At 39.8% G+C, this 23,649-nt stretch overlaps 2 long non-coding RNA genes across 3 annotated transcripts; one reads left to right on the forward strand and one right to left on the reverse strand.

Annotated features, from left to right (window-relative positions):
• Positions 1–2,538: 2,538 nt before the first annotated feature.
• Positions 2,539–13,271, reverse strand: LOC122989949. 2 transcript variants are annotated; one of them, XR_006405217.1, is made up of 5 exons: positions 13,190–13,271; positions 10,048–10,176; positions 7,614–7,924; positions 5,236–5,323; positions 2,539–5,127 (listed from the first exon to the last, which is right to left on the reverse strand). It is a non-coding gene; the product is annotated as an uncharacterized LOC122989949 (long non-coding RNA). The 2 variants fall into 2 exon arrangements; XR_006405216.1 differs by having other exon boundaries at positions 7,614–10,176.
• A 4,764-nt stretch (positions 13,272–18,035) lies between these two features.
• LOC122989958 lies at positions 18,036–20,371 on the forward strand. Its single transcript, XR_006405225.1, has 2 exons — positions 18,036–18,899; positions 19,652–20,371. It is a non-coding gene; the product is annotated as an uncharacterized LOC122989958 (long non-coding RNA).
• The last annotated feature ends 3,278 nt before the right edge of the window (positions 20,372–23,649 follow it).

Here is a 23,649-nt window from a genome sequence, read left to right on the forward strand (position 1 = left end):
TGGCTATAGTGTGTCTGTTGTTCAAGCCTTTTATGGAGGAGCTGTTATAAGTTATAAGATTATCTATTTTACAGTATATTTTTATAAGAATTTTGTTCATGCCCTTAATTTCTCTCTCTGTCTTGCACTGTTTTTTCATTATTATATTTGTGTGTCCACCTCTTCCCACGCTCTTTGTTATTTTCCTCTGTGACTCCAGCAATCTGTCTCTGTGTCTCTGCCTCCATCTCACTCTCCCCTTGACAGTTTCTTTAAAGCATACTTCAAACCAGACCAAGCCTTTTGACCATGGCAGTTTGCACTGTGTGTGTGTGTGTGTGTGTGTGTGTGTGTGTGTGTGTGTGTATTTATGTATATAGAGGGAACAGTTCCTTTCATCTTTAAAAAGGCAGGCCAACTTTCGGGTCCCTTCTGTCTTGGTTTCCAGTTGAGTTTTTCTGTCTTAACTTTCTCTTTAACTATCTGTCACATCTTTAAACAATGTCCCTCTATCTCCTCCCTCTTTTATTTTGTTATTTATTTATTTTACTTCTTTGTTCTGCCAACTCCTCTCCTTTCTCCCCTCTTTGTGGCTGTAACGCCTCATTCACCCAAACCCTCTCTCTTCTTCTCCTCTTTGTCTCTCCTCCATCTCTCTTTCAATAACTTACTCTTTCAGTTCAATTCTGTTGAATTTCAAATAAGCTTTATTGACATGAGCGTCCCTGTAAGGTTGGTTGAGCAGTGTAGGCAAAAAGAAAGGGGTCCTTAAACTGTTCAACAGTTCAAATTCTTTATTTTCCTTTTTTTTTTGTTTTGTTTTCAGCTGTGGATTAGTGTAGCGCATTCACAGTACAGATCAGCTTTGCCAAAACCGAAGAAAATCAAAACTGAAGAAAAAATAACTGGGAACCAAATTAAAATTAAAATAAAAAAAGAATGAAAGGAAACAAACAAGAAAAGAACTCTGCATCGGGCTATATCCCATTTAAGTCTGGGCCCCTGGCAGTAGACAGCCACTATGACCTGCTCATGCCAGCATGGTCTGAACTCCTGGGAGAAGCTCCAACTCCTCCTACTCCAGGAAATAAAAATTGGACTATCAATTAACTTATAATTAATTTAAAACTAAGTAATTAACTTGTGCTTTTCATTTTGGTAACACGGCTTGTCACTTCCCTCACTTGCGTCTCTTCCTCGTGACTTAGCTCTTCCCAGCGAGGATGTGAGAGAGAGATGTGAGGAAGAGACACGAGGATGGAGGAGCCAAGGTGCCAAATAAGAAATTCTTAGTTCCATAGCATCAGTCTTAAGTGACATCAGTTACTTATGATGTGCTGCACAGCTGTATCACCTGTCAAACCAACTGGTATGAATGTCCACAGAACCCTTTATTTAACCCTCCTGTTATGTTCCGGGTCAAATTGACCCATTTTAAAGTTTGAAGATCTAGGAAAAATAGTTAAAAGTATTTTTTGAGTATGAAACTTCTTCTGCTTGCCTTAATTAGTGTAATCAACATATAATATGAAAATGGTTCATCTCACATATTTGCAACCACCCCCTGCATGTTTATATCACATAGATACTGTTCGGGTCAATTTGACCCAGCAGTCAAACTGGAGGTAAAAGGGTGTCAGAAATGTCAGACTATTTTTTTCTTTGCAACTGTGAGACATATTTCATCCCAATCACACTCTCTCTCTCTCTCTCTCACACACACACACACACACACACACACACACACACACACACTCTATGCACACACAGAGCACACGCACACACACACACACACACACACAGGTGCAGGTGTTATGATATTTGACGAGAACCATTTATGTTCTCGCGGGAAAACTCCACCCACATTCAGTGGACACTCAACAGGGGAGGGACAAAACATATAAAAGATTCTCTGCATGGGAGTCCTACCAACATTACACTCTGTCAGGCAAACCTTTACAAAATGAGCAGCAGAAGCAAAAGGATGACAGTCCAGGAGACTCTGGAAGTCATCATTGATCATGACAGTGAAAAGGAGGCATGCCCCCCCCCCCCGATTTTTTTTTTTTTTTTTAAAGGTGCAATTTGAGGCATTCTGGTCATGATTTTTATGACAGTGTCCTATTTCTGCTGCTTATTATCTTTATCAACTATAAAGACAACCAGAATCTACATCAGTCAGTATAGAAATAAGTTAACATACACATTTTCCTATTAACATATGTGACTGCACATTGTCTCTTATTCCGACTGCACACTGACAATCACTAGTCTTATCAATACTCTTATTTATTACTAAATAATTTCTTTTTAAAAAACATTTAATCACTTTAAAAAAGGATAAATTCAGAACATGATTAGAATTTATTCATATTTTAAATATAACTTAATGTTGTTTCTAGAGCAGCAACAGTAAGGTTTACAACTGCAAATTCACTATATAAACTCAATAATATCTCAATGGAAACTAATCTAAAATATCAATAAAATAAATATTCCTGACATTGAAATACTGAGTGAAGTTTAGAAAGAAAGAAGAACACAGACATCAGTCAGTATCAGTCCTTCCTCCTTCCTCCTGTCCTCCTCCTCCTCCTCCTCTCTCTGCTGCTGATGTGATTCACTGCCAGCAGGTACCACTGGTAGAGAGAAGAGGCTGCTTTGTCTCAGCCTGTGGCTAAGTTTACAAGAATTTGACAAATTTTAATATTCATGACAAGCTAAGCTAAACAGTTAGACTACATACAGACAGCTTTCATTTTAGTTTGTTCATAACAATTTGCTATTAGCTGGGCATAGTAGTGGATGAGAGATTGCGGACAGAGCAGATTGAAATATTGCTTTTCAACATGTTTATTCTTGTTGAACAGGTGTATTGATAAAGTATTGGCTTTTTATTCGCAAAGGTTTTTATTGCACTTACAGTCACGAGCGCAGTTGTCATCAACTCAAGTAATCTTCACTTCATGTGTGCTCTGCTGTTTGCTAACTTCACTCTGTATGTGTGTGGAGGAGCTCAGCATGATAATAAATTATACCAAAAGGTTAAAAAGTACAAATAAAAGAAGTAGTAACGTCGGAGCTGAACCTGCTGCATCCAGCCCATGGACCAGATGCTACTCAAATACTGATAACTGTGTACTGACTGAAAGGCTGGCTGTCATACAGTGTCGTGTCCTGGGCCTTGGCAGTACTTCTGTCTACTGTTTACAGGTATGTAATTTCGATTAACATAGGCAAATAAATTCTGCCACAGTATGATATGGAGCACTTAAACATTTGCCCATACATCATCTACTCTTGTGTGCAGGCTGGTCCACAAAGGAGTGAGGAGGATTGCTGCCCTGCACCAGGACATAGTTATATTCCCCACCACCCAGGAACTGGATGAGATTGGTCACCAGTTTCAGCTCCTGGCCAACAGTCCTGTGTTTGGCACATGCGTCGGTGCCACTGATGGATGCCACATGAGAATAAAACCCCTGCCAGGACCCGATGGCCAGAACTAGCTGAATAGAAAGCTCTTCACATCCATCCAGCTACAGGCTGTGTGTAATGGGACGGTCAAGTTCTTAAACATATGTGGGGTATCCAGAATCTGTCCACAACACCAGGATACTGAAGAACAGCGGGGTGTTTAGAGGTGCGCTGTACCCTCCCCGAGGGTGCTCCATAGTGGGTGATGGTGGCTACCACTGCATTAGCCATCCTATTTCCATCATCACCCCGTATCGTGAGCCACTGCAAGGGAGGGTACAAAGCAGGTTCAACCAGCACCATACCAAGGCCTGCTGAAAAACTGAACATGCGTTTGACATGTTGAAGACCTGCTGGAGGTCCCAGCTGTAGAAGATCCTGGAGGTGAATCACAACTTTGCACCAACAGTCATCACTGGCTTTGCTGTCCTGCACTGGTTAGAGTATGTCACAGCAGGGGACATACTCTAAGCAGTGCAGGACATTGATGACCCCCCTGTGACTCCACCGCAGATAATGAGGGGGGAGACGAGTGCATCTGTTTGGAGGGACAGGATGGCTGGACAACTCTCCTCTCCATCTGTACGTATTGCTGCGTTACGGGAGCATGATTACTGAACATCCTCTTTACTAGTTACCAGGCCATACTGTTTTTATGTATCTTGTCCGTGCCCTGCCTTTGTTTTGTAGACATTGTGTTAATTGTATGGGTGCTCGCATTCATCTGATCCTATTATTGCGTTCATCAAGGTCATTTATCATTATCATTTATCTTATTTATGGATTTGTATTCTACATATAGCATCCTGCTGTTCTTGGTTTCCTTTGTTGCTGTATATTGTATATTATCTCTGCTTGTTTGTGTGTTACTGTGTTGTGTGTACAACAAGTTGCTCCTAACAGTTTGGCTCTAGTGGGATTAATAAAGTTGTTTGTGTTGAACACTGCAAACTTGAAACTTGTACCATCTGATGGATATTTGCTTAAGGATTACAAACTGAGATAGAAACATAAACATTATTTAATTTATTCGGCATTGAACTGTATTGGCAATATAAACAAAAGCTTACCCAAAATACCTTAAATACCAAACCTGTGTTGGCACATAATACAATGTAATAAATTAAAGTTGTATTTGGGCTCCTCTGTATTGTAACAAGAAAAATGGACGATTAATCTAATTTAAAGTTAACTCTTGTTAACTCTCTGTCTTCAAAGAGGTCCAAAAACCATTCATTTTATGCATGATTGGTCCAAAAGCACTCATCCTCTTTCCTGGCCTCCTCATATAGCAGCTGCAACAGCCTGCTTCTCCTCCTTTTGGGGGGGTCGAGGACAGGCTGAAGTGCAGGGCTCACCATCCTCTTGTGTCACACTTGCCCGGCTCTGCTGGTGCCTCTTCCTCATCCTCCTCGCTTGCTGGTCAGCAGGTGGGCCACCACAGATGTAGAAGGAGTTGGGCCACTGCCTTCACAGTCCAAAGTATCCACTGGTGCCTGGTTCTCCCCACTGTATGACTCCATTAGGACAGAATGCACAATAGAAGGCCTGCCCCCAATGGCCTCATGCATCGGAGTAAACCAGGGACCGGTGGCTGCTCTGGCCTTCCCTTTGTCTGTCCCCATCCCCTCCTTAGAGGCTAAGGCATGATTCTTTTGAACAAGTGTGTACCTATGACATCACATATATGCATCATTGAAAAGACAGCTTAAGACAGTTTATAAACATATGAGATTAAACCACATCTACAACAAAAGTGGACACAAATAAGCTACATACCTTACATTTTCTTTTCAGGTTGTCCCACTTCTTAGTCTGTTGAGTGGGGCTGACTGTGTCTTTCAGGCCCAACTTCTACAGTATTTGTCTGAGGGATGTGAAACAGGTTTGGTGTTACAGGCCATTCTTTAAGTGCTCTCCATTATATCACTGGCATGTGTTACCCATATACAGGTGTCAGTTTCTTCTCCTCATAGGCTATATGTTTAAACTGTTCTCACAGCTATATGTAAGATGATTATTATCAATGTCAAGTACTGCACTTTTTGCCTTTTTGGCCCCTGGACAGATTTGTTTGTAGAGCACAGAAAAGTATTCATTGTATTATAGGTTTAGTGATATTTTTATATCTTTGCTTGGTGCTTTTCACTTAAGTTTATATGATTGAGCCTAATAATAAGTATAATACATAATATTTATAACAATTATATATTACAATGCACTAATCACTCACTCCCAGGCCTGTTTGGCAGTGTGTCACCACTCTGTGAGCAAGTGGTCACTTTCTGCTCTCAGTTTCATTAACTTTAGGGTCTCGTCATTCATCCCTGTAATGCATGAGACTGATCAGATTCCCAACATTTCTACTCCTGATTAACATTTATTTAAGATGTTCTATAAAACGAGGCATAATGGAGGACGTGTGTGTGACAAGAATATTGAACCATTAAGCCTTAAGTAGCGTGTACACCTACTAAGCATTTTTCTACACACACCATTCCCGACCCCCTGTGGCATTAATCTGCTCTTTCATTGTAGAACAGACAGTTGTTATTAAAGAAAATGATGGCAACAAGAACAACCATGGACCATTTACATTTATGAACAGATGCTCCTGCCATGCTTCAAACTGTGTGCCACATGAGGAGGTGCGGCATTTATACGTCACACACCTTGATAAAAGACTTCCACATATGATACACCTGTTTTTCCTCACTCTAAGCCCCTCTAGACACATCCTTTTTTTGATGACTGATTTTGATGGAGTTTGTGTCTGCACACATGTGCACTGTGCTAATACTAATAAAGGTGAACAGTTATCGCTGCCAGAACAGCTGTAGCCTTTTACCTGTTTGACAAACACCTGCACATGAATAAAAACCTGTATTCTGTATTGATACTGTGTACTGTGTCCCGCTCAACCATTTCTACTGGCAGAATGTGTTTATATTATTTATTAATTATCATCTCATGCGTTTGGTTGTGTGTGTGTAGTTCGTCTGTGCGTGCGTGCATGTGTGTGTGGGTTATTCTACAAAAATGGTGGAAGTGCTGTCACTTTTGCAGATGCCAAAATCCTTTAAGTTGACCTAATAATCGCATAAATTATGTGTTCAACAAATAAAGACTGTCCTGGCAATGATAACACAAAGTTTATTCATCTAATGTTCAATGTTTAATTTTAACAATTTATTTAAAATGCTGATCAAGGAATCTTTGATCATACATGGAAGTGGAGCCATATACTTTTCATTTATTTTATTTTTTTCCCATGAATTCTCATTCACATTTACATTAATATTACATACATTTAATTGAACATTCAAATGGTAAAAAAATAGCTAATTATTATAAATAACATCAAATAAATACCAGTCACCTAAAATTACATCTTTGGTGTGATGCTAAATGGCAAATGGACTGTACTTGTATAGCGACTTCCTAGTCTTCCGACCACTCAAAGAGCTTTTTACACTACGAATCACATTCACCCATTCACACAAATTCATACGCTGAATGGATACAGGGGCTACCATGCAAGGTCCCAACCTGCCCGAAGAGGAAGCTAACCATTCACACACTGAAGGCACAGCCATCAGGAGCAATTTGGGGTTAAGTGTCTTGCCCAAGGACACATCAGCATATGGACTGGAGGAGCAGATTAGTGGACAACCCGCTCTACCTCCTGAGCCATAGCCGCCCCTACACAAAACACTTTTATTTTGAAATAATGCACTGACCCTTTGAAGTTCTTACTGGACCAAGAGGTCATTGGATGAAGTGAGTGGACAAAGGCATATGGTAAGTCAGATGTCTTACTTCATTTGTTTAAAATGTCATGATTTATTTTAGTATTTTAAGTGAAGCTTTTAAGTCTGTCATTTGTGTTACTCATTTCATAGTCACTGGGATGAAAAAATGAACATGAAAATTTATTACATTTAATAGTTTAATGTTTTTTTATATCTTTGAAAACATATGGTCTGACACATGGCAGCTATTTTGTTAAAACTGTAATTTTTTTCTCCAAATTGTCATTGGTGTTACAGTCGATGGTGTTACTCCTCTTCCTGGTAACACCAGTGACACCAGTTACAATCATATAAAATGAGGCACATAAAAGTTGCAAAAAGACATGAGGAGGGTTATCATCATACCATTGTACTTTTCCTTGTCAGGTATGGCGAAATTGAGCACTGCTGAAAAGCAAAGATCTGTACAGGCAGAGGAAAGATGCAGACCCTTCTCATAGGGCAGAATGCTTGGCAGAACGACATCAGGGTTATGTCAATGATATCCTGATCCAAAAGAGGAAGAGAGTTGGAGATCTGAGTGAAAGAGAAAGGAGAGCTCAGAGATAGACATGGTGTGTGAACCAAGCAAGACACAGACATTTGATGAGAGCAGTACAGACAGTCTTGACCCCCCAATCTTCACCAGAAAGATCACCCAGCATCCCAAGGTAGACCTGAAACATGTTAATAGAATTTAACAGGGATATAAAGGTTATATATATCTTGGAGAAAATAAGTTATTTCTAATTTTGATGTTCTGTATTGTTAATTTGCATTGACAAGCTCTTTTAATTTTGGTACTTAGATGTTTTCAACCTCTAAATGCTGTTACTGAGTTAAATGGCATTTTTAATCGATAAATCCTTTAAAACGTGAATTGAAATTAGATGAAGAATACTGTCTTGTGCGAAGACATTGCTGTTATATTACATCACTGGTATTAATACATGTTTTTTCAGTGATGTGATATTATAGATGTATTTATTTTTTACTTTCTAGCAATACTTGGTTGATTGGTGATGTAATCATTAGTTGATATTTTAGAGTTAGTATCAAACACTTTGTTTGAATGTTCTTCAGTTGTTGGTTTGACAGAAAAAAATGATTGAGCAAATTAAATGAATTCATACAATGTTGTTTAAACTTGCAATTTAAAAAATATTAAATAATCAAATATTTTTCTTGGTCTTATCATTCCACTACTCTGCCTTTAACTAAATATTCAGAGGGCTATTGCACAAAACCTAGATAGCAGATTTAGCCAGGATTTTCCAGTTATTTCAGGTGAATTTAGCCATGACTGGGTAGCACGAAAGCCAGGGCACATAAGTTACCATGGAGATTTATTCTGTGCAGCTAGCCTGCTCCAGACCAGGCTAACAGCCAGGCTTAATGAATCCTGGTGCCAATCAGCTGTCACTCTGACCAGAAATAAATGTGTTTTACAGTTATTACATGGTCTTCTGTATGTATTTTGCCTCATTTTTATTAGCCTGCATTAAAATACCATAGATACATTGTCATTCAGTTAAGTAAGCCTACTGTTATTATTTTAATTGTAACCATTATCATTTTTATTAACATTCATGTGATAGTCATTATTACCATAAGGCCTACTGTTATATTGTGTTCATCAAACCTCTGACAGCAATATGACCAGTAGTCTTCATAAATACGTATGTTATTGCAGTTGTTGAGGTGATTAGAAATGGCTGATGAAGTTGCAGAGGTGGTTTCAATGACGTCAGTTAGAAGGGCTATATATAAAGTCCCATTCACGTGTGTTTCTTCCTTTACAGTGGCGTGTCCTTTTTTGGACGACGTGTTAGATGAAGAAGCACTAATACTGAGAAGGGCTTTCTGATATGAGAGAGTGTTTCGGACAGGTCGGACCCATTGGCGTTTCCCAATAACTACCTGCATGAGAGGTATCGATTTTCTGGTGATGGCTTTCATTACATGTGCAAACTGCTGGGTCCCAAAATTCAGCACCGCACAGCACAGAGCCACACCACCCACAGATGGTGTGTGTTGCACTGCGTTTCTTTGCAAGTTATATGTTCTTATATTCAGTTGGAGATGCTGAAAATCTGAATAAAGGCACTATTTGCCACTCTATCAGAAATGTGTATTTGGCATTGAAAGCATTGGTACACATCTTCAGCACCTTGCAACAGAAGAATTTGCTACACTCAAGAGGAATTCTACAAGATTGCTGGTAACATGAATTACAAAAAAGTATTACATTAGAACAGTCACAGTAGGATACTCTTTATTTTGTTTTACAGCTTTCCTTAATGTCATTGGTGCGCTGGACTGCACTCAGACCCGTATTAAACACCCCTCAGGGGCACATAAAGGGGATTTTGTGAACAGAAAATCCTTCCACAGTATCAAAGTTCAGGTAAGAATGACTTATGGCTACTGTCAACTACATATATTAATTCTGTGCATTAAATGACCTTAATAGGCTACATCTTATTGTTTCAGATGATCTGTGATGCTGAGTGCATAATTAGTAATTTAGAGGCAAAGTTGCCTGGTCTTTCATACCAGTACAATTTACCAGCGACTATCATAAAGTAAGCCACACAAATTTTATTGATAAGAACCTTGAACATCATGAGTGTGTCAAAAGTTTTACTTTGCTATTTATGTAGTTGTAACAATTACATTTTGTATTCTCAGGTGAATTCTCTGGCATGTTGCTGGGAGACAAGAGTTATGCCTGTTAGCCATTCCTGCTCACTCTCCTTGCAGACCCTCAAACAGCAGCGCAGCAAGCAAATTATCTTACCCGTGCAAGATCAAGGGCCCGAATTGAGATGGCATTGGGCCTTATAAAGTCACATTTTCAGTGTCTTCACCACCTGACGGGGCCTGCGACATCACTGTTGCCTGTGCTGTCCTACACAATATTGTCTGTCTAAGGAAAGAAATGGAAAGAAATGGAATTCATTATTCAATAACTCAGAATATGGTCAGGGTGTCTTTTGAACACTGGTCAACATGCTAATCATAAATCAGGTGACTTGTCAAACTCATTTACATCTCATTATAAAACAAAAACTCCCTCATGGCAGGGTTTACAGCTCTGACCAGTCTGATCTCCAGTTGTGATTGGCACAGTGATGTCAGGTTGCACTTCTCCAAAAGCTGATTCTGGCTCAACTTTCCAGCTACAGGCCGGTGCAGCACAGCTGTGGCCTAAACGATCTCAACCGAAAACGCAAAGCAACTCAAATGAATGGGAGGACTGACGTTTTTGCCGCACCACCTGATTTGGTCTGAATACAGCCTAATCTTGGCAGTGTCAATGCCTTCTAGGTTGGTTTCTAAACAGTTCAGTGGCAGACCTTGCCCCCCAAAAATGAAAGGAGATTTTTTTCCTTCCACAACATAGCATATTAACTAACCATTGAATATATCCTTAAATTTGTTTTGCGTAGGTATATAGCATTATATCACATCCAACCTTTTAATTTGTATCTAACAGAGAAAGCCCTGGTAGTCAGTGTTTACAGCAGCAGCAGCAGCAGCAGCAGCAGACTGGAGCGCGGCCATACACAATGGGTAACCATGACTGCACGACTGAGATAATAGTCCATTCAGTGCTAGTCTCCTTTTGCTGAAGGAATGCTTTCCAGAGGCAATGAAGATGAGGAGTCATCACTCATTGTAAATCTGTTTGTATGCTCAGGTGTAGTTCTCAGAAGTGGAAGATGACTGAAGAGGATTATGAGAAGGAGAGGGAAAAAGAGTTGCTTCCGGGGTACATTATTGACACATGAAAGAGTGCTTTCATACTCACAGGAGACAGGCCATTAGTGGTTTTAGATAATGAAGGGACAGGGATGTGCTAACTGCATCGTTGAAAACAATTAATCAACTAGAATATCTTCAAACAAACAGCTTTGACAAATTCAGTAACTAGTACGATTAAATTAGTTGCACATTAATTAAGTAATCCTTTTGGAAAGAAATCAGCTGCATCAAAGAAGTGAGAAGCATTATGGAGTGCCTTCTTGGTTTAGGGATTTAAGGAACTGGCCATGAACATAAATGTCCCTTGTTAGTGTCCGGATGGGGATGGTTGTTGCATTTCATTCCCCATCTCTCATGGACACATTTCATGGATTTTGAACTGGAGAGAATGTAATCACCTCCATCCTAGAGTTGGTCAATAACTTTACAGCAGAACTGTGTTACTAAAGAACTGCTGGAACCAAAAGTGACTGCTTTAGGCATTGACAGACAACAAGCAATCTGACCTGTGATGGCATCACTGAACATCTTACACTGTGGGAATTTTTGCTGGTCCATTAATAGAGGTATCCACCATGCAAAGACAGCAGTACCAGAAATACCTCTTACTGTTGGAGGTCAGGATATGCCACTGATCTATTTCCTGGCTACTGTGCCTTGACTTCTTCAGCCTGTACAGCGTGTCCAGTGTTTGCTACAAGTCAAATGCTGCAACAATACATGATGTGTCTGATGTGTTGCAGTTTGTACTTTGTGGGGGCTAGATCCCTCAGGTGTTTTCACACTTAGTCCTTTTCAGCCCTCCAAATGAACTCAGAGTGATTAATCAGCATGTTTTGTGCAAGGAAAGCTCCTTCTACATACATTCTTGCTCGACTCAGTTTGTAATCAACTGTTGCTGGTCTCGTGTCCTTCAGGATATGGTTTCTGAGCTACTATTAATTTCATTAACGAAAACTATGACTGAATGTGTTTGTCAGCTCCCTCTTTTTCCCATGACTAAGACAAGAAGATGATGAGACAGCACCAACATCATTAAACACTGACTATATCAGCATGACGAAAAAGACTAAAATGTAGTTTAGAATCATGAGTTGTGGTCTGAGTAGCACATCAGCAGAGCAGCAGCAGCAGTGAGTGCTCTGTCTATGTGTCTACTTGAGTGTAGATCACTCATGTGTTTGAAGCGCTCAGAGCCCAATACACAATCACTAGTTAGATGCATAAAACGGAGGAAAATAGACTTCAGGCCATGTTTACGTGTATGTAGTGCGAATGAAACGTGAGCCATTACGCAGCCCATATAGACTGCTGTATTGATTAAAATATCAGTGTATAACGCCTGGGACACACTGGACGCATAAGCAGCACATGTGCATCGCAGAACCTCTTGCTTTTCATTTCGGCGCCCATGTTAACAGGTTAGAGCAGCCACACAGCCCACATGAGACGCGCATCTCATGCGAGGCTGCTGCGTCTCGTCATCTAGAGATTCGAGGTCTCGACTAAGAGAACAGACAGGTATATATACACAGGGGACTACACAAAACAGGGCACAGCTAGGGTGAGCAGGGACCAGAGGGCTATCGCACAAAAGCAGAATTCAGAAATCCAGGATAACTGAAAAAGTGAGGCTTGACCTAGTCTAATCAGTGCATCCAGGCTTAATCGTTTTTTGCAGGCTGCCTTGATTGCTGATGATAATGTACAAATGAGGTGTATGAAGTACTTAGAAGGTGCCTGCTCATATATTTTATTGTCTGTACTGATTTTAGCACTTAAGAAAAAGGCTTATGTGTCTGGCACGGGTGGTGGCCCACGAACCCCAGACCCCACCCCAGCAGAGGAGCTGGCCCTTGACCTGAACCAAGGGAGGCCTGTGATGGAAGGGATCCGGGGGGGACGCCACTGACTCTGTCCCTACAGAAACTGCCCTCTTCATACAAGGTACATTATTCCAGTACTGCACATGGAACTCAGTCAACCATGTATACAATGTGTGGCGATCACTCCCACAGAATAAAAAAAAAAAAAAAAAAAATAAGGATTTGAAAGTTTTGTATCAGTTTGGTATCTGTGCTATGTTCGTGACTAAGCAAATACCTTACATTCATGCTTTAAATATATGTTATGTTTTGGCATGCGATTGCCCATTTTTTTTTTTTTTTACTTACTTCCACACCCCACTAGTCCAGTCAGCCAGTGAGTTAGCTCCACGTTGCCACTCCCTCGGAGTCCAGCCTCTTCCGTTTTTCGTACCAGGAGATTTAATTCAGTATGGCGGGAGTCGCCGGCAGGTGAACAGTAGGAGAGGAACCCGCGTGAGTCATCCATGTCCGTAGTAAGCCTATCCTTGGCCATCAGCGCGCGTTTCAGTCCGCGTCGTTAACATCCACCTTGGTTGCCCTCGAGCCGTGGATACTGCAGCCTCTCTTCTTATCTCCACGAACACACCGAACCGTCCGTATTTACAACTCCGGACAATGCACGTTTCCACACTTCCCCTGAACCGTGAGTCGGCTAAAGCCGGCTGACTTCACTGTGCTCTTTTCGTTATCTTTTCTTTTCTTTTTTGACTGGGCTTTTGGGGTTGGTAGGACGGTGAAAAGCTGAACTGACTTCCTTATTTTGGGTTTTGTTTGGAATTCCGGGAAAACCCAAGGCGGATTATTTTTGTTTGAGAACTGGACTGTTTGAAACTGAACTGTATTGAGAAACGGGAAAAACCCGGAACGGAGCACTATTTTTGTTTATGGACCTGGACTGATTTGTTGAAGAGTTTTGTTTTTTTGTGTGAGTGCTCTAATATAATTTTGTGAAATTCAAATGGTGGTGTGTTTGGCCTTATTAACTTTATTTAAGTGTTCATTTTGTGTTTGTTTATACAATACCAAAAGGTCTTTTGAAAGCATTTTTTTTTAGGGTCATGAGTTAACCATGTATCCTTTGTGGGATTGAGGGTAATTCAAATTGTCCAAACCGCTACAGGTGTTATGTGGACTGTCTGACTTTGGCTTGCCTTGCAGTGTCTGGCAACACACTCGCTCTTCTAGAGCCACCAGACGGTAATCTGGTGAGTGTTATTCATTAAAGGCGTAGGTTTGGCACATCCTGTCAATGCTAGATCAATACAAATTCTATTGGATACGATACTTAGTCCATAATGCATAAGTAGTAAGTGATGTAGCTCATTGAAAATATCACATTTGTAACAGGACCCAGAGGCTGTACAGCCTGATAGCCAGCATAGAAACATAGTGAGTATTGCCCAAAGGAAATCCACCTTATGCACAATTCCTGCTGTGCTAATTGATAGGTGTTTTACAGAATTCACAAACTGTCAGATGTCTACACACCAAACACCTAGAGAGACAAATAGAGCTGGCAGATGTGAAGATTAAAGTCCACAAGAAAAAACTGCAGGATATGGACCTTAACATGGAAATCAAACCAAAGACACTGAGGAAATCCTGAAACTAGAAAGGGAAGTGATTTCAATGCATACTGTAAGTATGATTGTAACAAAATGTATTAATCACTGTTGTTCTCTCTCCCAAGCTCCAAGCTGACAAGTGATGACTGCAAAATAAAAAGGTCAAAACACATTGTGGTGTCCTCCCAGTTTCATGAATGTACACTACACTATAGAGTTATCGGTCAAGTGACGTGAGACTATAATTTGGGAAGATTATACAATTAAGAAAATTAACAACCACAAACTGTGTGCTACCAATTCCAAATAAAATACACGTACACAGGGAAGAATGACATACACTATCCTTTATTAGTAAGGGATAGGTTTCATCAGCCATTTCTAATCATCTCAAGATGTGCAATAATATACATAATCATCAAACCCCTGACAGCAATATGAACAGTAGGTTCCTCTTAGCCTGGTCTGGAGCAGGCTAGCTGCACAGAATAAATCTCCATAGTAATTTAAATTCAACCAGGATAACTGAAAAATCCTGGCATAATCCCCCATCTAGGTTTTGTGCAACAGCCCCTAGAATAGGGAGGGATCATGATGATTGGGAAACAAGGTGGTTAAGAAGGTGTGGCACGTAAAATGCAGGGCAAGGCTGATGAGGCTAAACACTGAACAGGTGTGCAGGGGAAAACAGTCTAAGCAGGACTACAGCAACACATGAGAAATAGAAGAATAAAACCAAAGCAAGGCATGGATAAAACCAAAGAAAACAAGAGCCCTTAGGGGTGTTCCATCAATGCATCTAAAGAATGCTGTGCTTACTTGAAAAAACCCAAGGGGTGTACTACAAAGTGAGATTAGTGGGTTAGTGAGGTGCATTGAGCCTAAAGCCAGGGTTTTCAATGTCATAAAGGTGGCTCTCTTTTAACTTGGCTAGATCACCATGGTAACTGATGCTGCAGAACTTACCCTGAGGGGTGCTCCATCAACGCAGCTAAAGAAAGCTGCACTCACTTAAATTATAAATGCTAAGCTTTTAAATGAAAAGGTTCACTCCAACACAGAAGTGACCATGAATAAAATGGGGATTTACTTAAGTATTTTTGTAAAAGTCCCTCACAGTTCCTCTATTTTATGTTTCCGAACATGGGCAAGTCTTTTGAGAGTCTGTTTCCGTCCATCGGACATTCTTTGACACACAGCTAAATTAAGCTTGACTGTCAGCCTGCCATGGAGCAGGCTAGTTCTGCTGACTAGGTTACCATGGTTACTGAGCTGGGACTCATATAAGCTGCAGCGATGGAACGGAACTCTCACTTAAATTAGCGAAGCTTATCAAAATAAGCCAGGCTATCTTGTTAGCCAGCTTGACTACAGTAGGTGGCATCGATCGGTCAATTTTGTGTGGAAGTCAAATGATGCGCCAAAGTATGGGAGTGCGCACAAAGCCTGAAACAGAAAGCCTGGATTAACAAAGAAAGTTGATAACCACTGTTGTGATACCACTTACCTCTGAGCGTGAGTAGAGGGTTTGTCGAGCCAGCTCACACAAAGAAAGCCTGAGTATGTTGAACTTGCTTTGTAGCACACCCCTCTGGCTATAATTAACGTCAGCTTTCGCTTGAGGCTCAAGCTCTTCCACTAACACAGCACAGCCGTCTAGTCAACGCTAAGTCTAGCCAGACTTGAATAAGCTTGCAGTGTGCACATGCACAGAGTACATAAGCAGCCCAAAACAGTCAATTGTCAAAAAAAACTCTGTCACAAAAAGAGGGGAAAACTAGAGCTGTGTTCTTCTCAGCAGTGGAACAAACCTGCTGATGAAACTATATGAATATAAAGGAGTCATCACCAAAAAGGGCAATACTGCCACAATTAATAAGGTGAGGGAGATGACTTTAAAACTGTAAATTATAGTCCTTATGAGCTCATAAGGTTGACAATTCTATTGCCTGGACCAGCAGGATGAATCTGGGAGGGGAAAGTGAATTTATTATTATTTATGGTTGAATTTGTTAATAAATGAACATACAGATCACTGACTCTGGCTATATTATCAGTAGGCTAGATAATATTAATGTATGTTTAAATTATGGTGTAGGCAACTTAGGAGAACCAACTTACCATTACCAACTACGTAATCACATTTTCACTTTCCCAAGACGTCTGTTTGATTTACAAGTGTTATCAAAAGTTAAGAGTTAGGAAGTTGCGATTGGAGATGAAGAAACTGGAGGATATAAGTACAATGGAAACTGTTTATAGTGATCACGTCTGGCCGGGTCAAATGTCACTATATCTTTATTTCTCATGCAGAATACTATCTAATTAACATTTGTACAGCCAATTTATTAGCCTATATGAAGATAAAATAATGAAACGGACAGCTTCACTATTTACTGAATTTTATTGACTGTTTCAAAATACAGTACAGCTGTTTAGACGTAGTGAGTGCACACGTTTGAAGTAGCAGAGCTTCTGACTTTTGCTGATTACAAGTTCCTTCTTTTCCCTGGCAGCAGAACAGGTAAAGAGAGCAGTGATCCTTTCCTTAGATTTAATTCCCCCCTTTTGTCATTAGCTTTGAGGAGACTATGTTTGTCATTGAGAGAAAATTAGTTTTTCCTGTCATGATTTCAATCTGCATGCAGGACCAGCCTCATGTAGGCAATATTGGTGCCGCGGCCGCTTATCATGGGAGTATAGTAAAAAATAAATAAATAAGGGATGCAAGTGTGAAAACACACTTGACGGAACCATCTTTTGGATTCTGTTTCTGCCTGTCGGACATTCTTTGACACACAGCTAAATTAAGCTTGACAGTTAGCCTGCCACAGAGCAGGCTAGTTCTGCAGTATAAGTTGAAAGGAGAAATGCACACAATGCTCTTTATCACTAAGACAGAGTATATGCTGTATGAGTTCAGACTGGAGTGAAAACAAAGACAGACCAACTGAAATAGACAATACAAATAATCATCATGCAGGATAGTCTTTTAAAGACAAAAGTCAAAGCAGCTTTCTCCCACTCAATCCAGTCCAAACAAAAAAGGAGAAAGGTCTGAGGGCCTCTGGAGAAGTGGTGGAGAATGGCAGCTAGGGACACAGAGTCAGACTGCAAACAGAACCATAACACTTAAGTACTTATTAAGTCGATGGGGCTCAATTTTTCTTCTTGTTAACGCTGACCTTAGATCTATTTTTTTCTAGTGCAAGCAGATTGCATTTGCAACCTACTTTTATTTCTGTTGTTCAGAACAGAATAAGGAAGTTTGTACTTAAGGCAACCAACAAAATTGGTTTCAAAATGTATTGTCTGTACAACTCTCATAGTTTTATGAATCAGAACATGTTCCATGTCTGGATGTATTCCTTATATTACTGTTATATTCTGCAAAGCTGCATTCTTAATCATTCAACATGTGTTTTTCATCAGATAATGAGAAGATAAAATCTAATGTGAAATAAGTTTGACTAAAATGATAAAATGGTTTGGTTGATTGGTTTTGGCTCGACTAGATTTACTGAAATGTTCAATATGATCTGAAGGCTAAAAAAAAAAAAAAAAAGAGAGACTAAAATGCCAATAGTTTTCATTGACTAAAAGTCTACTACAATATTTACAGGTTTCTTTGACTAAGAGAAGACTAAAATGCCCAGACTAGTCAACTAACTTGACTACAAAAAAACAAACCAAAAAAAACAAAACAAAAACAGGATGAGGCTGAGTCTTGATGATAAAAACTAACAAAGACATTTGACACAGGACTAAGACTCAGACTAAATAAAAAAATACCTGACAAAATGAACACTGTTCTGGACCCATGGCTTCCAGTCTCCCAGACTAGCCTTTCTGCAAAAGTGTAGAGTTTGCAAACAGTCCTGTATCATGTACTTTTCCAGACTAACCTACATTTATGTCCCAAAACTGTAGTTTATAGTCTACTGCAGCCTTCAGTATTACTGAATAAAGAAATAAAGTCCAATACAATCAAGTCAGATCAAATAAATAAAACAAAGACATCTGTCTGAACAGATGAGTTTTTAGCTGCTTTTTTAAAAGAGTCCACAGTGTTCAAGGACGTCAAGCTTATTGGGAAACTACTCCAAAGCTTAGGGGCTGTCGACTGGAAAGCACAATCTCCCCGAGTCTTAAAATGTGTCTGAAGTACACTTAAAAATCAAAGTAGTCAAAACAAACAAAAACAACAAATGGGTGGGATATGTCTATGAGGTTGGTAATGTAGGGAGTGGATGAGTGAGTGTATGGGTGTTGTATTGTGAAACAAAGGAAAGAGAACCAAAAAGCAACACAGGAGAGAGAAGACAGAGCCTGAACTGGCAGCTCCTCCAGCTTTATACACGGGGCACACTGGGCCCAGGTGTGTCCAATCCTGCTAATCAGTGCACCCTCAGGAACATGCCCCTGAAGACAGAAAACACTGCAGCAACAAGGTGAGAAAAACAGATTAAATTGAACAAACTAAACTGTTGCGTCAATATGCTTGTTTGACACAAAGAACACCACCCAAAAGAGCTAATGTTTGAAGCATAGTGTTTATACTTCTGTTAATTTGTTCTATCATTAGGATGTTGATAGTAGTGGTATGAGAATTAGCCAGGTGTGCATTTCTGAATTCACTTTTATATGTAATACCTACCTTTCAGGTGAGGGCTGAAGTGTCACAAGTGTTGCTAATAGCATCAGATGTCGCCTGATCAGTTTGTCATGTTGCTGCAAAATTCTTCTCCTCCATACCCATCTCCTTTGCAGTCTTCTCAGTCTCCTCAGTCACTTATTGTTTTCAAATATGATCTGAACAAATACTTCAGTTTTTCCTGTCTCTGTGGGCTAATTATAGAGACTAGTATAGCAGCAGCAATCTTGTTCCAAGTGAAAACTGCCCATAATCCGAAGCAGTAAAGGTCTGAGCTACAGAGAAACTATAGTGTGAACAGAAAGAGCACTGAGCTCTCTTTCAAATGATCAATCAGGGATAAGCCCACCACAAACCTCTAGATATGACAACAGTTTTTTGCTAAAGCTACTTTTGTAAAATAGGAAAACAGGTATATTGTTTCAGGTTGTTTAAGAAAGATTGCTGAATTAGGAAGGATGATGATGGAGTCAAGGTTGACCTTGTTCATTACTATTGCTGGAAGGCTCTACACTTCCTGCTGTCGTCTCATTTTTGCTTTGTACTCAGTCACAGCCGTCTGGGTTCTGACAGTGCTGGTGATGAGACGAGGCTCCAGACTCTCTCTTGGTTTGGCAGAAGCAACAAAGCAAGAACAGAAGTTCTTTGCCTGGATTGACTTGCATGACGAACCCATTGAAGGCAGCGAGCCAGATTGTGGCTGAGACTTTGACCAGAGGAGTGAAACAGATTTCATGTCTCCTCTCCTATTCCTCAGTCCAGCCAGAGTGTTAGTGAATGAGCGATCCCAGCTGAACTGCAAAGTAATCTCTCATTAGGAAATGGTGGAGGTAAGATATTTATGGAAAACCTAAAATGGACACAGAAAGGATGGACAGTTACAGATCTGCTTGTGCTAAGGGATGCTAGCTATGTGTCTAAGTCTTGGATTGTACCAGATTTTCTTTCTACCTTCCTTTTTGTGTGCCTACACTGCAAAGAATGTCATCAGTATTTACGTACCCTTGCATTACGCAATGTGTTTGATGTTAGCATTCCATTCAAATAACTGTAATGTGAACAGGTTGCTCGTAGTAATTCAGAAACTTACTGTATGGACTGTATGGTTTAGTCTCGCTGTTACCTGTCCAACATGACACCTAAAAGAGGTTATGTTAAGTGATTACTATATGCTAACATGTTAGCCATAACAACTTTACTGAGCTTCTAACTAGTGTTTTAGCATTGTTGTACCTGAATTGCATGATTAAAATTAATAAATGTCTCAAATATGTTGATGCTTTGGTTAATATTATGTCAAACTACTTGAATTCATCTTTATTTAGCTTCATAATATGTTCATATTCCTATTGTTATTTTTGCACAATATAAATTCACCCCAATCTTGATTCTCTGAGCTAAAGTTTCTTCATAATCAGAGGACAGTACACACACACTTTCAATTGTGAAGGTGTGTTTTGTATGCGCATCTGTACAGCAGTCCAGACCTGTGCACTTACATAATCAGTTTCACTCCTTCCCGCTGTTTGTGCCAAGCATGGCAATTCAAGAGGAAATGGTATTCTTGCATTGCCAGGAAGAAACTGCGGGAGAGACAAGTTATTTGGCTTGGAAATTATGCTAAAATGAAAGAGTATTGATGTGTGGAGCTGCCAGTTATTGCTGGAAGTAAGAGGAAAGGGCAACCCAGATTCTCTGATTTACCAGCTGTTTCAGAATATTTATTTACTTATTTATCTTGGGGGGGTAACCATGGTAACTTAGTCAGCAGAACTTTCCTGCTCCGTGGCAGGCTAATGGTCAAGCTTAATTTAGCTGTATGTCAAAGAATGTTCCATGGACAAAAACAGACTCTCAAAAGACTGTTCCATCAAGTGTCTTTTTGCACTCGCATCACTTGTCCGTGTTCAGAAACATAAAATAGAAGAACTGTGAGGGACTTTTACAAAAATACTTAAGTAAATCCCCATTTTATTCATGATCACTTCTGTGTTGGAGTGAACTTTTATTTATTTTATTGATTGGGACAGTGTGCAGTTTTAAACATTAACAGGATCTTACCCATACGATATTAATTGATGTGCCCTTAGAAGTGATTTTGATGTCAAAGGGGCATCCTGCAGGCAGGATCACAAGTGTAGCCAGTTGTCTCAAGCAGTCCTCATATACTATTGAAGCTCTGGCACCTATGATGTCATCTTCACAAAGGACACACTGTGGGGCTGGGAAAACAGATGCCTGATCACAAGGAGAAGGCTCATCCAGAGGGTCTTCATGTGAAGGCTGGTCATGCACCGTCTCGTCAATTCCAATAGCTTCCAGTCGATCAATAGATGGTGCTTTCTGTAATGCTCCACCTATTCTGCTGAGGCACAACATAAAGGCATATGTGTAAGAATTTGCAAAAAAACAGACACCACACAAAAATAGCTAAATAAAGACTGAGTGATAACACACCATATACTAATTGGTGGAAGATACTCTTCATCAGAACTGTCAGCATTCTTTCCATCATCTTTTCGATGAAAGGAAGGAGAACCTTCATCTGCCCAATCAATTCTGTAAAGAACATATTCACAAAACAATTACTTCTATAAAGAAAAGACTAAATAGTAATAAATGTCATTAGGATGTACTACTTACACACTGTTCAAGGGTTCATTGAAAACATTTTCCTCCATGTCCTCCTCAACAATACTCATGCCATGTAAACTGTAGAAATAAAATAAATAAAAAAATATAAATTATGAATATATAAAAATACAAGACATGTAGCGCAAAAAGCCATGACAGTTGAACTGCTACCTTTGTTCAAGGACCTGCATTTCTGTGGCTTCTGCAATGACATCCAGATGCTCATCTTTGTACAGTAAACATAAAGTTAGAAAAAACAATTCATCAGCAACTTTTTGTTTGTAATCAGACATATTTGGACAGCACAAATATTTCAATATGATTACTGGCCTGTCTGTCCCACTAGAAAGACCAATACTAGGCACTGCTGAAGTTGTGCCATGAAAAGGTTTTCCCTTCATGGGAGTCCATGCTGTGGGACCTCTCTTATAGCTGGAGAAACAACAGCAACATCAAGAAAATAAGTGCTACATGACACAGTCACATACCCTTGTAATGTGACTGCATCCTAAGATGCTGGGAGCCTTGGGTGGCCTGGCTAAACATACCAAAATAAATAACAGAAAAATTCTACTTTTGACTGATAAATGTAAAATTGCATGTGCTCCTAAATGACAAATTAGGAGCATACAAAGAAATTATGGAGCACTATGAAAAATATCCAGAGAATGTATTTACTCGGCGATGACTTCTCCTCAGTTTATCTTTCACACTACGTTAACTCATTACTCTGCCTTACTGTGTTTAGCATATCACCAGCGCTAAATATCTTAGTAAGTTATCGGTCCGTGTGTTGTCTTACTGTCACAGAAAATGAATAAATCTTTGGGTTATTAGCACGCCGTCGCCTCTATGTTGTCTCTCAGACTTGCTAACGCTACGTTACCACCAATTTTGTGAGAGGCACAAACAAAGGCTAAAGTGTGCTTATATATAACGTTATATGTGGCGACGTTTCTTTTCAGTTTTTAATTATTAGCACAGGGGGGAAATATATATTACACTCGGTTGTAAATTTTAACATTACTCTTACCTGTCCAGCAGAAAACAGGCAACTTCGGCGACCATCCGCAAACATTTCTCTGTCATCAGGGATTTCCATCTGGCAAAGGCGAAACCGATGTTGATCCTCGTTTTATGTCGTCCCGATTCCGTTTGGCTTCATTGTGTTTTCGTTTCTTTGACGATGACGATTCACGCTCCTGTGATTTTCCTAAGTGATAAGTATGGTCCTCCATGTGTTTTTGGCACCAAAACTTCTCGCAATACAAAATGTTTGGCGGGGAAAAGCAACCACTTTCTCCTTCTTCGTCTACTTCAAACCGGTGCATTTCCAGTAGCCACCCACTAAATCTAAAAACGCGTAAGGCTCTCACTAGAGCCAGTATTAGGTTTTATCCTTTCTGCGTTACGGAGTTACGGTAGAAACATGGTGATGCAACATGGCGGCCACCGTAGAGGGGGACCCGCTTCTATGTAGACATAAAGGCGTATTTCTGAGGTAACGAAAACACAACGATTATTATTTTCAGCTGATTAGACACTAATTAAAATACACTTATAAATAATCTATTCAATTTTTACCAAGGCTGTTGTTTTAGATGTTACTAAATACTACACACTGGACCTTTAACACATTGTATCCTATTGGATAAATATGAAGACATCTATGCCAGTGCTCTAGATGAGAAGTTAAATTTAGAGAGTTTTGATATTAAAACATCATGATTGACTGTATCTAATGCTTTACACAGATCTAAAAATACAGCACCAACTACTCCTTTATCAAGTCTTGATTTAATTTGCTCTATTAAGTGCAAGGTAGCAGTTTCGGTGGAATGATTTGCTCTAAAGCCAAACTGCATACAATGTAAACCAAAATTGCTTGTATTATGAACTGTTGTCAGTTGTTT

This window comes from Thunnus albacares, chromosome 10, assembly GCF_914725855.1.
Source record: "Thunnus albacares chromosome 10, fThuAlb1.1, whole genome shotgun sequence".
In the NCBI taxonomy this organism is placed as follows: domain Eukaryota; kingdom Metazoa; phylum Chordata; class Actinopteri; order Scombriformes; family Scombridae; genus Thunnus; species Thunnus albacares.